Source organism: Numida meleagris, chromosome 2 (genome assembly GCF_002078875.1).
Source record: "Numida meleagris isolate 19003 breed g44 Domestic line chromosome 2, NumMel1.0, whole genome shotgun sequence".
In the NCBI taxonomy this organism is placed as follows: Eukaryota; Metazoa; Chordata; class Aves; order Galliformes; family Numididae; genus Numida; species Numida meleagris.
Window position 1 is genome coordinate 83,558,859 of NC_034410.1, and position 13,520 is coordinate 83,572,378.

The 13,520-nt window shown below is 37.5% G+C and overlaps 1 protein-coding gene across 25 annotated transcripts in view; it reads left to right on the forward strand.

Annotated features, from left to right (window-relative positions):
• The window catches only part of LOC110394552 (poly(rC)-binding protein 3-like), a 498,677-nt gene that overhangs the window by 25,631 nt on the left and 459,526 nt on the right, over positions 1-13,520 (forward strand). The window lies entirely within an intron of this gene.

Consider the following 13,520-nt stretch of genomic DNA (forward strand, 5'->3'; position numbering starts at 1 on the left):
AGGAGCTGTATAAAAATGTTTTGAATAATGACCTTTGGGGTATAGCAGTACTACACAAATCTTACTGTCAATAGAGCTAGTGGCAAGAAAAACAATTGAAGGAACACATTAGCACTCCAAAGCTTTGTTTCACAACAAAATAGTTACTGAGCTGACAAACACCAGACAAGGTTTTCCTTACATCAGTAGAAATGACTGCAGCTTCTTGTCCTCATTTTAAAAACAATATTTACAATTAAATGTCTAACCCAAATCATATAATAAAGTAGACTTACTGGGAGATGCTGGTTCAAGCATTCTCAGGATGTGTGCACCCCTGATCTTCTTTGCAGTCTTTACTTTGTGCTAGTCAGCATCCATTTCCGGTAGTGAATTGGTGCTCAGCATCTGAGGGAATTAGTAGAGATAAAATGTGAAAGGGAGTGATTTACTCCCTTTTTAAGCAGTTTGAGACACGGGGCAATAGTCTTTTCTGCCCTTACACTTTTTATGTGCTCCTGCTTGGTAAGAACAGAGTTCCTAGCACTGGTTTATGAAAAGCACATGCCATGAGCTGTCAAGAAGACAGTTCTAGAAGAGATTGATGTCCAATCATTAATATTCTTGTTTAATTTTGAACGTTGTAATACAAAGTAAGTTGCTTATTTTCATTAAGATGATGCCTGCAGTAATACTTGTAGGAATCTGTGCTGAATGTAACCCAAGTGAGAAACACAGATCAATGAATGCCCACTGAAAGTGACCTAAAAAGATGCATAAAAGACTTGGGCTTTTGAAGGCACTAAATTACTACAAACTTTGCTGTGAGCCTTCACATAAATACCTTTGAGGGTTTCAGTCTTGCCCTATTGATAAGCCAACCTGAAGCGGGTACTTTGAAGTAACTGCTGCATTGAAATACTCTGTTGTGACCCAGTATCTACTGCAGTAAGGCTTGTTTTAGCATCAATGAGATATGCAACTTAGGATGGGAAGCATCTTCAGCCAACCATTGGTTATAATCACTGGGCATTTCTCTTATGCCAGTCTTGAACAGCTGCCTTAAGTACATCTGTTAGTCAGTATAGAGAGGCAGGAGATTACAGGAGGCCCTCATTTATTAAATAGATTGAGTTTCCCTCAGTTCTAATAGGACAGTAGCCTCCAGGTAAATAAAGTATTTTACATTGTACTGTAAGAACTCTAACATTTCTGTGGGAACATAAATAATAATTGCTACATGTTTAACAGTAGTTTTCATCTGTGATCTTACAGACCCCCAGGCATCTGTGGACTACTCCTAAGGGATCAGTGGAAGATAATTAACAGTAGCAACCCACTGGTAGAAATTTTTGTGTTGTTATCTAGGGATCCATGCATTCAGCAGAAAATTATTGGGCAATATAAATAGAAAAACATTGAAAGACACAGGGAACTGCTGCATCTGGGACAAATTATGTTAGCAGTTGAAGAAACATGCTAAATTGTGGTACACACAAAGATATTCCTGAAATATCTCAAAATGAAAAGGTATTCAGTCGACAGATCTAATGATCTTACCCCATTTTGTCCTGGGAGCTCCATTTCCTTTTTGATTACATTTTCACAGCACTGTGTTTCTCCTAAAATCATTTGTCCTAGAATAGGTCTGTATTTCTGAATCAATTTTTCCAGTTTCATACTTTTGAGAGAGAAATGGGACATTCTTAAGTGAGATGTCACCCTATGACTGTCTTTAGCGTCTGATCATCCCTCAGGTAGAGTGAAATCTTTCAAGCAGTTCATTCTGTTCACACTTGTGGCAATGAATACGTTGTCATGGATTGATACAGGCTTAACAGAAAGCCACATAAAGAGACGGAAACAGAAGACCACAGCTTGTAAAAGCAACAGGCACATTCAAACAGATGTTGCAAGAGGATTTGTTCTGAGGGGATCATTGATTTACTTAGATTTACTGCCCAGCAGTATTCTGAGAGTTTTTCCCTTCTTCCTACTTGCATAATTACCCTGCCTGAGGTTCTCATATCTAGAGGGGGAGCTAGGAAGGACAATTTACAGTAGAAACTTCTGTATATAAAGAACTATGTAGCGATGCAAGTAATTTTTTTGATTGGCTGTGTGAATTGCAAGAGTGAGAAATTTCCAGTTTCACACAAAAGGGGTTTGTTTGGAAAATGAAAACATACGAAGGAAAATAAAACACTCAACCCAACATTTAGTTTAATCTGAAGTGAAAATTGTGCTTATGCAGCATTTTGCTTTTTAGGCTTTCCAGTAGGAATACAGCTAGATCTACAGATTAAAAACACAACAGAAATACAGATAATTTTACTCAAAAATGAGCATTAGAACAGTCAATTTTTAACTGACTAGCTTCCATGTGCACACAGATGAACAAGGCGAACTGGCCTTTGTGGTATGTTCAGGCTGCAGGTTGCATGGGTAGGCCCACTTGCTTAGCCCCTGCGTGCCTGGTGTTTGTGGACAGCAAGTGCTAGATTTGAAAATCTCTCATTTTCTGGTTTTTGGTTTTTTTAAATCAGGAATATTAGATTATTCTGATAAACAGTTTTATTAAGAGGTCAGATCATAATTGAGAAATTGGAAAGTTGGATACTGTAGTCTGAAAAGTACTTAAAGTACACTTTATCAATAGCTGTTTAGTTGCACAGAAATAAATGGAGTCCTTCAAATTCATACCTTGATTACTAGCATGTAAATATGCTGTTTGAGTTATGGAAAAAGACCAGGCTGTCTTGGCTATGGAATATTCAAGGGGTATGGTAATGTGATAATAACCCTTAGTTCTCAGAAACCTCTTGTCAAACATCAATATGTAATGACAGACCAACAAGAGAAATAAAGCCAGACTTCAGGTGGCTCGTATATTCTCCATCACTGTATCTACAGATTACAAGACAATGTGACTTCTTTGCAGTCACTTGTGATTCCCCTAGAACGTTTCTGAAATCTCCCTACTTGTGAGATGATTCTCTAGTGCTCTGTAAACCTACAAAATGTTTGGATGTCTGTGCTGTTACACTTCAAAGCTGGCAGAAAAAAAAATACAGTCCATCTCTGCTGTGTGATGATCACCATATAGGCAAAGATATCCTCATTCAGGTTTGAGATTACATCTGCAGTAATTACAGACTTTCAGGTGACATCAGAAGCATGAACATCTTGAATGATGAGACTAGCTCAGAGATTACCTGTTCTTGTGCAGATCCAGCATTTTCCAAGCTATTTTTACAAAATCCTGTTTCTGGATTTGTATGGGAACTGTTGAGTAGCGGCCTGAACCACTGATTGAGCACCTGGGGAAAAAAAAAACGGTCATCCCTGGGAGCACAGGTGAAGGCAGTTAGACCTTAGACCTCATACAAGGGCTGACTGCCACTGTGAAAGGATTTATTTCTGGAGATCCCTCCTTGGTGGAGCTTTTCTCTGCAAACTCAGATCTTCAGAGGTGAGTGATCTTCTTCCCTTCCTTTATAGCACTTTTCTATCGTGCTGGTCCTTCTGTCATTACACCTCTTTCGTAACACCTTTTCCTTCTTGTTGATCTTTCCAATTGCTACAGGATTTAAACACAAAAATAAGCTGATTTGGGATTTAATGGAGAGAAGTTACATTTCTGTTCTTAGTTCTGCATCTACATTGCAGTGTTTTCTCTCCAAGAACGTTCAGCACAATCTTTTAAAATTGTAAGATGTCTTTCGAAAATTATTACTTGGTCATCAATAATCAGTCAAATTCATGATTTATCTTGTTTGATGCTTTCACTCTAAATTTTCATATTAGCTCATGAGAACCATGAAAAATTCTACCTGGTAACAAAAAAAGCATATAGGAATAAAAATCACATCTAGGCTTGTATACTTTCTAAATACTTTCTGTTGTTCTTTCATGGTATTTTGAGAAAAATTATTGTAAGTTCAGTAATAGTAAGTTATTTTGCACCATGAGATAATGAGCTCTTGCAACTTTGAAGATTTTAAAATTATTTGGAAGGGATAAGGACTAAAACTTTAGCCTTGGAAATGTTCAAGGCAAATGTAGATGCTAAAGCTGAGCATACATTTGGTTAAATGTGTTTGGAATTGTGGGTGACCTGTAGAAGATGTAGATGGTTATTAATGCTTTCTTTCTTTTCTGTTTAAATCAGAACATTAATCTTTCACAAATTCAACCCTGTGTAATCAAAAAGCTCCTGTTTATGATACAGTGAAGTAGCATGTCCAGTTCTGAACTCCTAGTCAAACCAATAACAGTGTGTCCTGTTGACTGTTTCTAGTAGAACAAAGGTGGTGATGGGAATCATATCTTTTAGCTAAAAGCATTTCAGAATGATTCATTGACTTGAGTAACTTTTCTTTCTTTTTGGATCATAATCTCATTTTTTAGTATCTTGGGAAGAGTCTAATGTGAATGTATGCAAATTTAGGCTGTTACTTTCCTACCCAAACTAAGTCTTCTTTCCATCATAGACATTCTCTTCCATTCCCTGTACTATTGTTACTGTTTTTAATTTTTTTTAGCAATAATGAATTTCTCTTTGTATACCTGATCAGGCATTATTCTGTCCTGAACTGAATCCACCTTCTATTCACAGGAGAAACATTTATTCTTACATTATTTCAATTTTTTAGGAAATATAACAGTTATAGTCTCTATTAGGATGTCACTTAGACTATGAATAATCCATCCTGGCATGCTTTACTTGAGAGTGCGTTTGGCTCAGTAGCACTGTTTAGTGATAGTGATGCTGAAGCTGTAAATTTCACTAACAGTTCAAGAAAAGCTGTTAGATATGGCTTTTAGAATTCTTACACTCATTCAGTTTTATTTAATTTCTGGTTGAGTACATTACCTGAGATTTCACAACCTGTCTCCTTGCTGCATTAGTCTTGTCCTATCAGGCACCATTTCAATGACTCCCAAGAAGTTTTGCAGTGTAAATCAGATTATCATAGGAAGAAATCAGATCCAATTAAGAATGATATTTGAAAGAAAGTATAAAAGACCTAGAGTGTCTTTTTTAAAAAGGTTTTTGAAATTACATATGCTATAATGCTTTTAAGTGTTACAATGCTTTTATTGTGTTCCTGGGTGCGGTGGCAATATCACTTAGGGTAGGTTTCTTGGTTAAGAACTTACTTTTGCTGCGTTGCAAAGTTACAAAATTTGAGTACTGTGAAGTGATATTTTAGACTGAGTGATTTATCCTGGAAAACAATATTTTTAGGTGAACCAGAGGCTATAGCAATGTAATGATAAATGAGCTGATTCACTAACATCGTTCATTCAGCTAACTATTAATACTTCCATGTTGGTCTGCACTGACTCCACTGGAAGCCAGAGAGAGTTGCACTTGAATGGATTTCTGGTTTGATTGTCTCTCACTCTTTTTGTTGTCTTGTGAGAAATACTGAATACTATGTATAAAAGTTGTAAGAGGAGGTTGGTGTCCTCTTGGTCAGAAATATGAAATTTAACTGTGAAATAGCTGCTTGAACCTCTGACCCAAGTCTTGTCATGCTCACTTTTCCTGCCTACTGTGCTCAAGTTGTTAGTAGTGCCCTGTGCTTCAAACAAAATGGGAAGCTTGTCTTTTTTTTGAAGAAGGATTCTGTGAGATGTTGAGTACAGTTGTTGACTGATGTAGGAGTTTCAATTCCATGCTTTCTGTGAAACACTAGAAATTCAATGAAATTAATGATTGAATGCTAGCCATAGTCTTTTTAATCTTTCATTGTTTAACTTGACTCTTGCTGACAGTTTTTACTCATATTTGGAGCGCTCCTTCATCTGCCATCCTGGGAAAATCTTAATTCATCTGTGATGCTTTTGAAACTCAAAAGTATTACAGTGTAGTGTAGTTAACAATGACACCTTTCTATCTTGTGGATTTAATACCTTTATTGTAACTACTAGTAACTTAATTTGTCAGGTATATAGCATGACATGAAATCCATCTGCCTTCTCATTTGTCCAGAAATTAATATTGCCTGCTGGACTGATGAGGAGCATGCTGCAGTTCTTGATGTAGTATGTGAGATCCATGCATGAATCCATCTTGGAGATCTGAACCCTGTCTGGGGAGACAGGGAGGCAACCTTGATTTCTTTTTCTTGCTCTTCCTCTAACTACCTGGTGTACTTAACTAAAGTATATTTTTATTTTCTTTGTATTTCCAACTGCTAGTATGTGGAATTACTGGTTGGGTACAGAACATTATCTTGACCTCGAATCATTACATTTGGATAATGAAGGCAATAAGTAGTTTTGTGGCATTCACCATCTTACAAGGTGTAGAGAAAGCATTGCATCTACAGCAGAACCCTTAGTTTTTTCCAGTGAAGGCAATACGTACGTCGTGGATCACTCCACATGCCTGCTGTCTCCCTGAGAGCAGAGGCTGTGCTGCTGGCTCCTGTTGCCTTGCCATGCTCCGCCCTGCCTCCCCAGCTGTCTACCTGTGGCTCCTGATCCCATACTCCAAGCAGCTGGTTAACTCCTGTTCAGGTTCTTGTGCCAACTTGGCTGCTTAGAGACCCATTTCTAATTAGTCATTTCCATTCTTGTAATGGCTCTTCATTTTTTGTACAGTATTCCTCCCTCCCTCAGCAATCAGATCCCAAATGATGAGCTATATGAACCTGTTATTGACTAACCAATGTTGAATATGAAATAAATTCTGTAGGAGAACTGATATAACAGCAGGCAATTATTTATTTGTTGATTGAATACTTCAGAAAGTAACTTTGTGTTGCCAGGAAGTGCATAAATATTTTCAAATGTAATGCGTGGTGTTTGAAGTCAGCCAAATTGCTACTGGCAAAAAGTGGGACATCTTCATGGCACCACAATGATAACTTCACTTCTCACTATGACAAATAGGAAAGAAAAATTTTGAGGAGGAAATAAACAGGAAATTTCACTGCAGCATTGTACTGAAGTACAATTGTGAAGAAAAATGTTGCAAATGCTGTTGTCTTAACTGGCACTACTTTGAGTTAGTATTCATGAAGTTTATAATTAATTCGGATAAGTTTTTACTGTTGCAGCTGAATTTTAACTTTACAGCATGTTAGCGTGATCTTTTTTCTTTGACCTAAATCCGTCTAATTTTTTGTCTTTGTTAAAATCACAGAACAAAACCACTGTTCTATTTTAGGCTTTGCTCAATCAGATCAAGGAACTTTGCATTGCTAAACAATGCCATATACTTAATCATATACAGAAATGTTAGATCTCTTCACAGTTAAGTGAGATGAGTGTCCACATGAGGGAAATGTTAACTGTTTTGCTTAAACCTGTTTGTAAAACAGACAATCCAGTGGAGGAACAAAAGAGTTGGGAAAAAAAAAAAACAACCTCTTGAGCACGTAATTGGGCATAATAGCACTTAGGCTTGGAGAAGAGAAAAGCATTTCATTTGTAGATATAAATGAAACGTAATCACAATTCACTGTCTTCTGGACAGTTCTTCATTTATGTTGGCTAGTATTTACATTTGCATTTTTAAGGATGATTTAATATATATTTGAAAGCTATTTTTTTAACTGGGAGATTATTCAGAAGAGTATGGCTGTAGTTTTGCAGATATCATACAATCAACATGTCTTAGTCTTGTGATTAAGTTTTCTGTTCTAAACTGAAGAAAAAGGAATACATCTTAAAATATTCTGAAAAATAACAAAACACCCTTTGTGATGCCATAACACATTCAAGGCAATTGCTCAGATGTTATTAGATTCCATTCTGTTATTTCTATACATTTTTATCTATTACACTCTTTTAAAAGCATGCTTTTGATTAAAAACAGTGGAATTTTTTTCCCCTTAAAGCAGAGGTCCTTGATCTACCAGTAGAACAGCTCTGGGGGCACTAGAAACCTTACAAGCTTTCAACCAAGCACTTCTTGCAGTTGCCCCATAACCCTAACTGAAAGAAGCTGACCTTTCGGACCCATAGATGTGTCGCTGTCTGTCCACAAGGGTTCTCCTCCAAGTTAACTGTGTTCCTAAAGACCTCACAATGCCAAACCAGGAGGAAAAGCCAACCTGGCTGCTAAGAGAGGTGGCCACCAGTTCTTTTCGTACACGGTTAATGAGCTGGGATTCTAGGAGAAAGACTAATGTCAAGATTTAAGTGGTTTTTGTCAGCAGTGTGAAACAAACAGGAGTAACAGCATGAAATAGTTTTGAAGGCTTCAGAATAGAGCAGTTCCTGTGAACTATGGTGCTATTGCAATGCTTTATTAGATGCTGGGTGTTTGAAGATCTTCCAGCCTCCTAAGACATGTACAGAATTCTGGCTCACGTTTCTTTTTCTGCAAGATGCAACACTTAGATATTTCTGTATATGGGAGCTATCAGTAACATGTTTCAAATGTCTGTAATAATAAGCTTGGTGGGTTTTTTTGTTGTCAAGACTCAATTCTGCACATTTTTCTGAAGTCTGGATCATACTCACCCACCAAACGGCTTTTGGTCTTTATTTGCTTGCTACCCTCTAGAAATAAATCTATGGACAAAAAATATCTCTGAACTTTACATTCAATGAACATCTGAATGGAAAGCTGAACAATTGCCTCCACAGGATCTTTCTGCAAAGAGAAGACAGCTTGACAAACTAGAAGTCCTGATGTTGGTGCCTTTACTTCTCCTGTCTGGATTGATTTCTGTGGATTGAGATATGGAGGTAGAGAGTTATTTCCACCTCCGGAAGTATTTCCCGGGCAGATTTAGGGAAGACTTAATTCCAAACTGAACTTCGTGGTATCATCAGTGCATGCACAAGACCAAAGTGAATTCCATCAGTTGGATTTATTTCTGAAGATAGGTGAAAAGAAAGGAAGGTCTGCTCATCCTATTTCGGGATTGTTTTGTCACATCTTTATCCCACAGTGAAGAATGTGTTTGTGTTCATACAGTTTTAAACTGGTGACCTGAATAAGAAGAGGCGCGTATCTTTTTGCGATACCTAAGTCACCCAGTCTCCTCCTCATTGCTTTTGCTATTTTCTTGGACGTTTTCCACCTCCTTCCTGACGTCTCCTGGTTTTAGCCATTTTTGGGGCATCTTGTTTTTTTAGTATGGCTGGGCTTCAAGTATGCTAATGATTGTGTAGCCTGATTTTAAATTTGGCAGTACTATTTCAAAAGTGAGTGTAATGTGTTTAGTATGTATGTTATGCTTTCTATATTTTTTAATTCTGAATTTGAATTTGATGGCTTTGTCATTTGCTAGATCTTAATTTTTTCCATGCACAGAAATAGATACTTGAGTATCACTTCTAAGGTCCCTGGAGGTTTTCTAGAGTTATCTAAGCAAAGTCAGAGCTGACACCATCTCTTGTTTGTAGTAGCCCTTACTACAAGCGCAGAGCTTTCTTCCAACCATCATTTCTATGATTCATAATGTATTAGTCATGCATTTTCTGTGTATCAAGGGGGTCTTTATCTTTGGATGCTTTCTGTGACTTCCTAACAAGCTTATGATAGTGGGGGAAGTCACTTTCTATTGCTAACCAGCAGCTTGAGACACCCAAGAGATGCATACTCCTTTGTGGCAGGGAATGTCTTGTTGACATGGCATGTACTGTTAGTATAAGTCTGAGTCCTTCTGTAGCTGGTGTATCTTTCCTCCTGGGAAGAAACCTTCCATCTCACATGATGGGGGAGACCTGAGCAATTGTGCCTTCAGATTAATTTTAGTGGTTGTCTGAAAATCATCACATTTGGCACACAGGTCTGTGAAGGCAGACTTTGATCATGTAGATAAATAGCAAAGAGGAAGAAAAGCAGCTATGTTGCTGGAGAGCAGGTGGAATCATTGGACAGTATGTGCAGCACTTAACTCACTGAGGTTTCTCTTATTTTATATTGGTCGCAATGTTGTCAAAGCAGTGGAGTTATTTGAGACTGGTGGATGTGACCTAGACCCTTGCTGTTTGGTTATGTAGAAGTTGGTAGAGCTGCAGATGTGCTGTATGTAGTGCTTTATTTGTTGGGCCCAGGCATGCTGTGAAATTGGAGCTGCCTTTGGCAGACCCTCTACCCGCACACTTTCATAGGGTAAGAGATAAATAGATTAGTAGTGGATAATGAAAAAATGGGCATCAACTGGGGAATCGCAAAGGCTGTTTTATGAGCTGAGGATAAAAAATGAATAAAATTTGAAACATACATTTTGGCTAAGTGAGAGACAGATGGAAGAAATCTACAAATTTTGGGGGTGTGAAAGCTCTCCTGGAAAATGCAGTTCTGTTGAAATCAAAATACTTCATAAAACCAAGTCAACTGCAGTAGACTTCTGCTTCAAAAAAAAAAAAGGCTGTCAGACAGAATGTTTTAATGTTTTGGAATACATATTTTTTTAATTCTTAGTTTTGAAATGATTCTTTCAATTTGTTTTTATCTATTCTGATTTCTCTATAAATAAATATAAACAATAAAAAATAAGAGCCATGGAATTTCCTTTCCAAGATTCACTGAAGTGATTCAGTTCTGCTCTAATTTGGAGTAAAGTCAGAGTATAAAATCCTTGGAAATTGGTGTCATCCATTCAGGTCCCAGGGGGCCCTAAAGGACATGTGTTCAGAATCAGACTTAAGCTACTACTATCTCTTGAGATGCAGAAGCACGGATTGCCAGTAGCCATACTACAGCTCATTTGCTTTGCTCTCCAGATTACAAAGGGCTGAATGTGCAAGTGGCTTTGACATCCTGCTGTGCCTGATGTCCACCCTCAGTGGTACTGCTTCTCCTGTCACATTGCACTGAGAGGTAGCAACCTTGCTCTTTTTGTGTGTGTGTATGTGTGCTGCTCCTAACCTCTTTCAGGATCAAAACAATTGCAGGGGGAGATCTTGTATTGACACTTTCTGGAGACCGTGTAAGAGATTTAATGGAGCTGTTCTTTGTCTTCCTTTTTCTGTAAGATCTTTTACCAGGTAGGATAAGTACTCATTGGTATATCTTGAAAGGAACAGCTCAGTTCTGCTGTCTGCTACTCACTAATTGTTTTATGCCACCCAGAGATTTTCTGGTGCTTTTACATAAAGGTTTTTGTGGTACAGCTTGATGTTTGAGTATGTAAGGCGTCATTTTGTGCTGGAGAAGTTACTGCTCTTGTAGGTATTCATACAAAAAGTATCTCAGAAACATGATTGCTGTCACTTTGTACTGGACACTGTCCCTTTGGTAAATCTTTTGCATTATAGGCTTACAGTGCAGATTGTCCTTCAGTACGTCATCTAGGTAGGATATTTAAAGAAATAGGTAGATAGAACCTCATCTGGAAGTAAAACAATTGAACAATCTTTTCAAAAGAGCATCAAAACTGGAGAATAAAAGCTTGCACTTTTAATTCTGGTTCTTGCAAAATGACCTTTGCATTCACTGTATATGAGAAATTTTGCATGTTGTGGATTTTCTGTCCACTTTGCTGCAGTGCTTCTGTCTCTATTGTGAAATCTGTGTTCAGACCTTTTTCTTTCAGGCATGCACGTCAGTGCCACAGTGGATAATCGGCTGTGTACGGTAGCATGGGAAGAAGACATTTCTTAAGTAATTGCAAGGAACATACTGGTTTGCAAGACTTCAATAAATAGCTACTTTAATGGTATTTTTTAAAATCAAAAATGGTGTTTTTTTAATGTAGGAGTTTGTATTCTTTAGACATAGTAATTTTTAACTAGTAAATACAAATTGCTGGATAGTGTAAAGAAATCATATGGCACTTTCAAGTGCTATTCAAGAGTAATGGACAACTTGTTTTCTTAACTAGAGGAGCTCGGTGCTCCAGCTACCTATCTCTTCAGCACATTCCTCCCTAGGAATGGAAGATCAGTTTGTCCAGGCCAAACATTTAGTTTCATTCCCTGTGAAACCAACTTAGTTGTGCACTAGAGGTAATGCCACCCTGATCTGCATGGCAGTTTCATGACAGTAGCAGAGTGAGAGAGGGTGCCCAGAAGATCTTTGTATTTCTTCTGCTGTTTGAAATGGAGATCAGTGAGTCTTGTCTTCTTAAGGTACTGTCCAGCAAAAACTTGTACAGTTTTATGTCACTTGTACTAGGATTTACCATATACAGCTGTGTACTGTACCACTTTTGCTGGGATTCAAATAAAAGTTTTTTATCATAAAACATAAAGGGAATCTTGAATTATTTGAGTTACTTGTTTTGAAAAGATCAAATCCTTTTAAAATTCAAATAAATTACTTGGAGATGGTGAAGCAAAATAAAGACTTAGCAATTTTATACCTATGAAGGGAATCCTCTTAAGGGCAATTGTAACTTTAACAGCTAATGAGCATACTTAACATGGCAATTTGCAAAAGTCACAAAGGCATTACACTCAAAGTCACAATTAGAACTACAACTGTAAGTAGCACAAAAACTGGAGCTATATTCAAAACGAGACATAAAGAACTCCAGAAAAAATGTGTTTTTTTAAATTAAAAAGACCAAGGTTCAGCTGGATATGAAATAAAAGCATTATGTACAGAAAGTGACTAATTTACATAATATCTCCTAAGTGGATTGCTTGCTTAGATGCATCATATAAGCTAAATTTTGTCAAACTTCCTTTTTCTTGTTCATGACAAAGAGGTTTTCTAATAGTAGATGAGAAGGAGGAGCTAGAAACCTATGCCAATCCAATGAGAAAGCAGCTTATAAACTCACCTTCATTTATGACAGAGACCAATATAATACGAAGATGAAGGACATTAAAGTTTATTAGATTTGCCTAACAATATCAGCCAGAAATAGATCAAAACATACATGGATTATTTATGGCATATCTAAAATCAGAAGTTAGTTTGCTTTCAGATCCCCTAGTGAGAAGTAGTCTTTTATGATGATTTCATAGAGTTGCCATTAAATGGCTGGACTGACTGTATTTCAAAGCACTTAAGGAGATGTTTATTTCATACAACAGCAGGAAGTAGAGCGTGTTCTTGTGATGCTTTTGCACTCATGAAAAAATGTTTTGTTTTTAATATGTAAATTTTTAATTTGCAAAATATATGTAGAAGAGCTCTAATAAGATCCTAGAACATCCAGTTCAATGCTTAGCTCATAGAGAGGCTAGCCTGCATTTCTAAAGCAGGTTGGCATGAGCGTTTATCTGGGCTGACCGCAGACCCAGTGCTCACCTCTCTTGGGGACAAGGCCTAGAGTTGCTGCGGGCTACACAGAAATCATCTCTGTTGGTGTTCTGGTCCTGATGTTAAAAGCCTTCACATAACAAGCAGAGGTTACTCAAGTAGCTTGCTTCCTAAATGGTTATAGCCTTTCCTCAAGATGTATTTTGTAAATCCATCATATAAGGAGGCCAAGGCTGCGTTTTGTTTTCTGCATGTAGGTCTCAGATACTGCTCACAATTGCTCAGGGTGGCTGGCCTTCAGGCAGGTGCTTACTCAGGTGTAATCTTGCCTTTTATGACCACAGGCACACAAACAAACATCACTGGAAGATAGAGTGTGAGGATGGAGATAAATATTTAATTTAGATGTTCT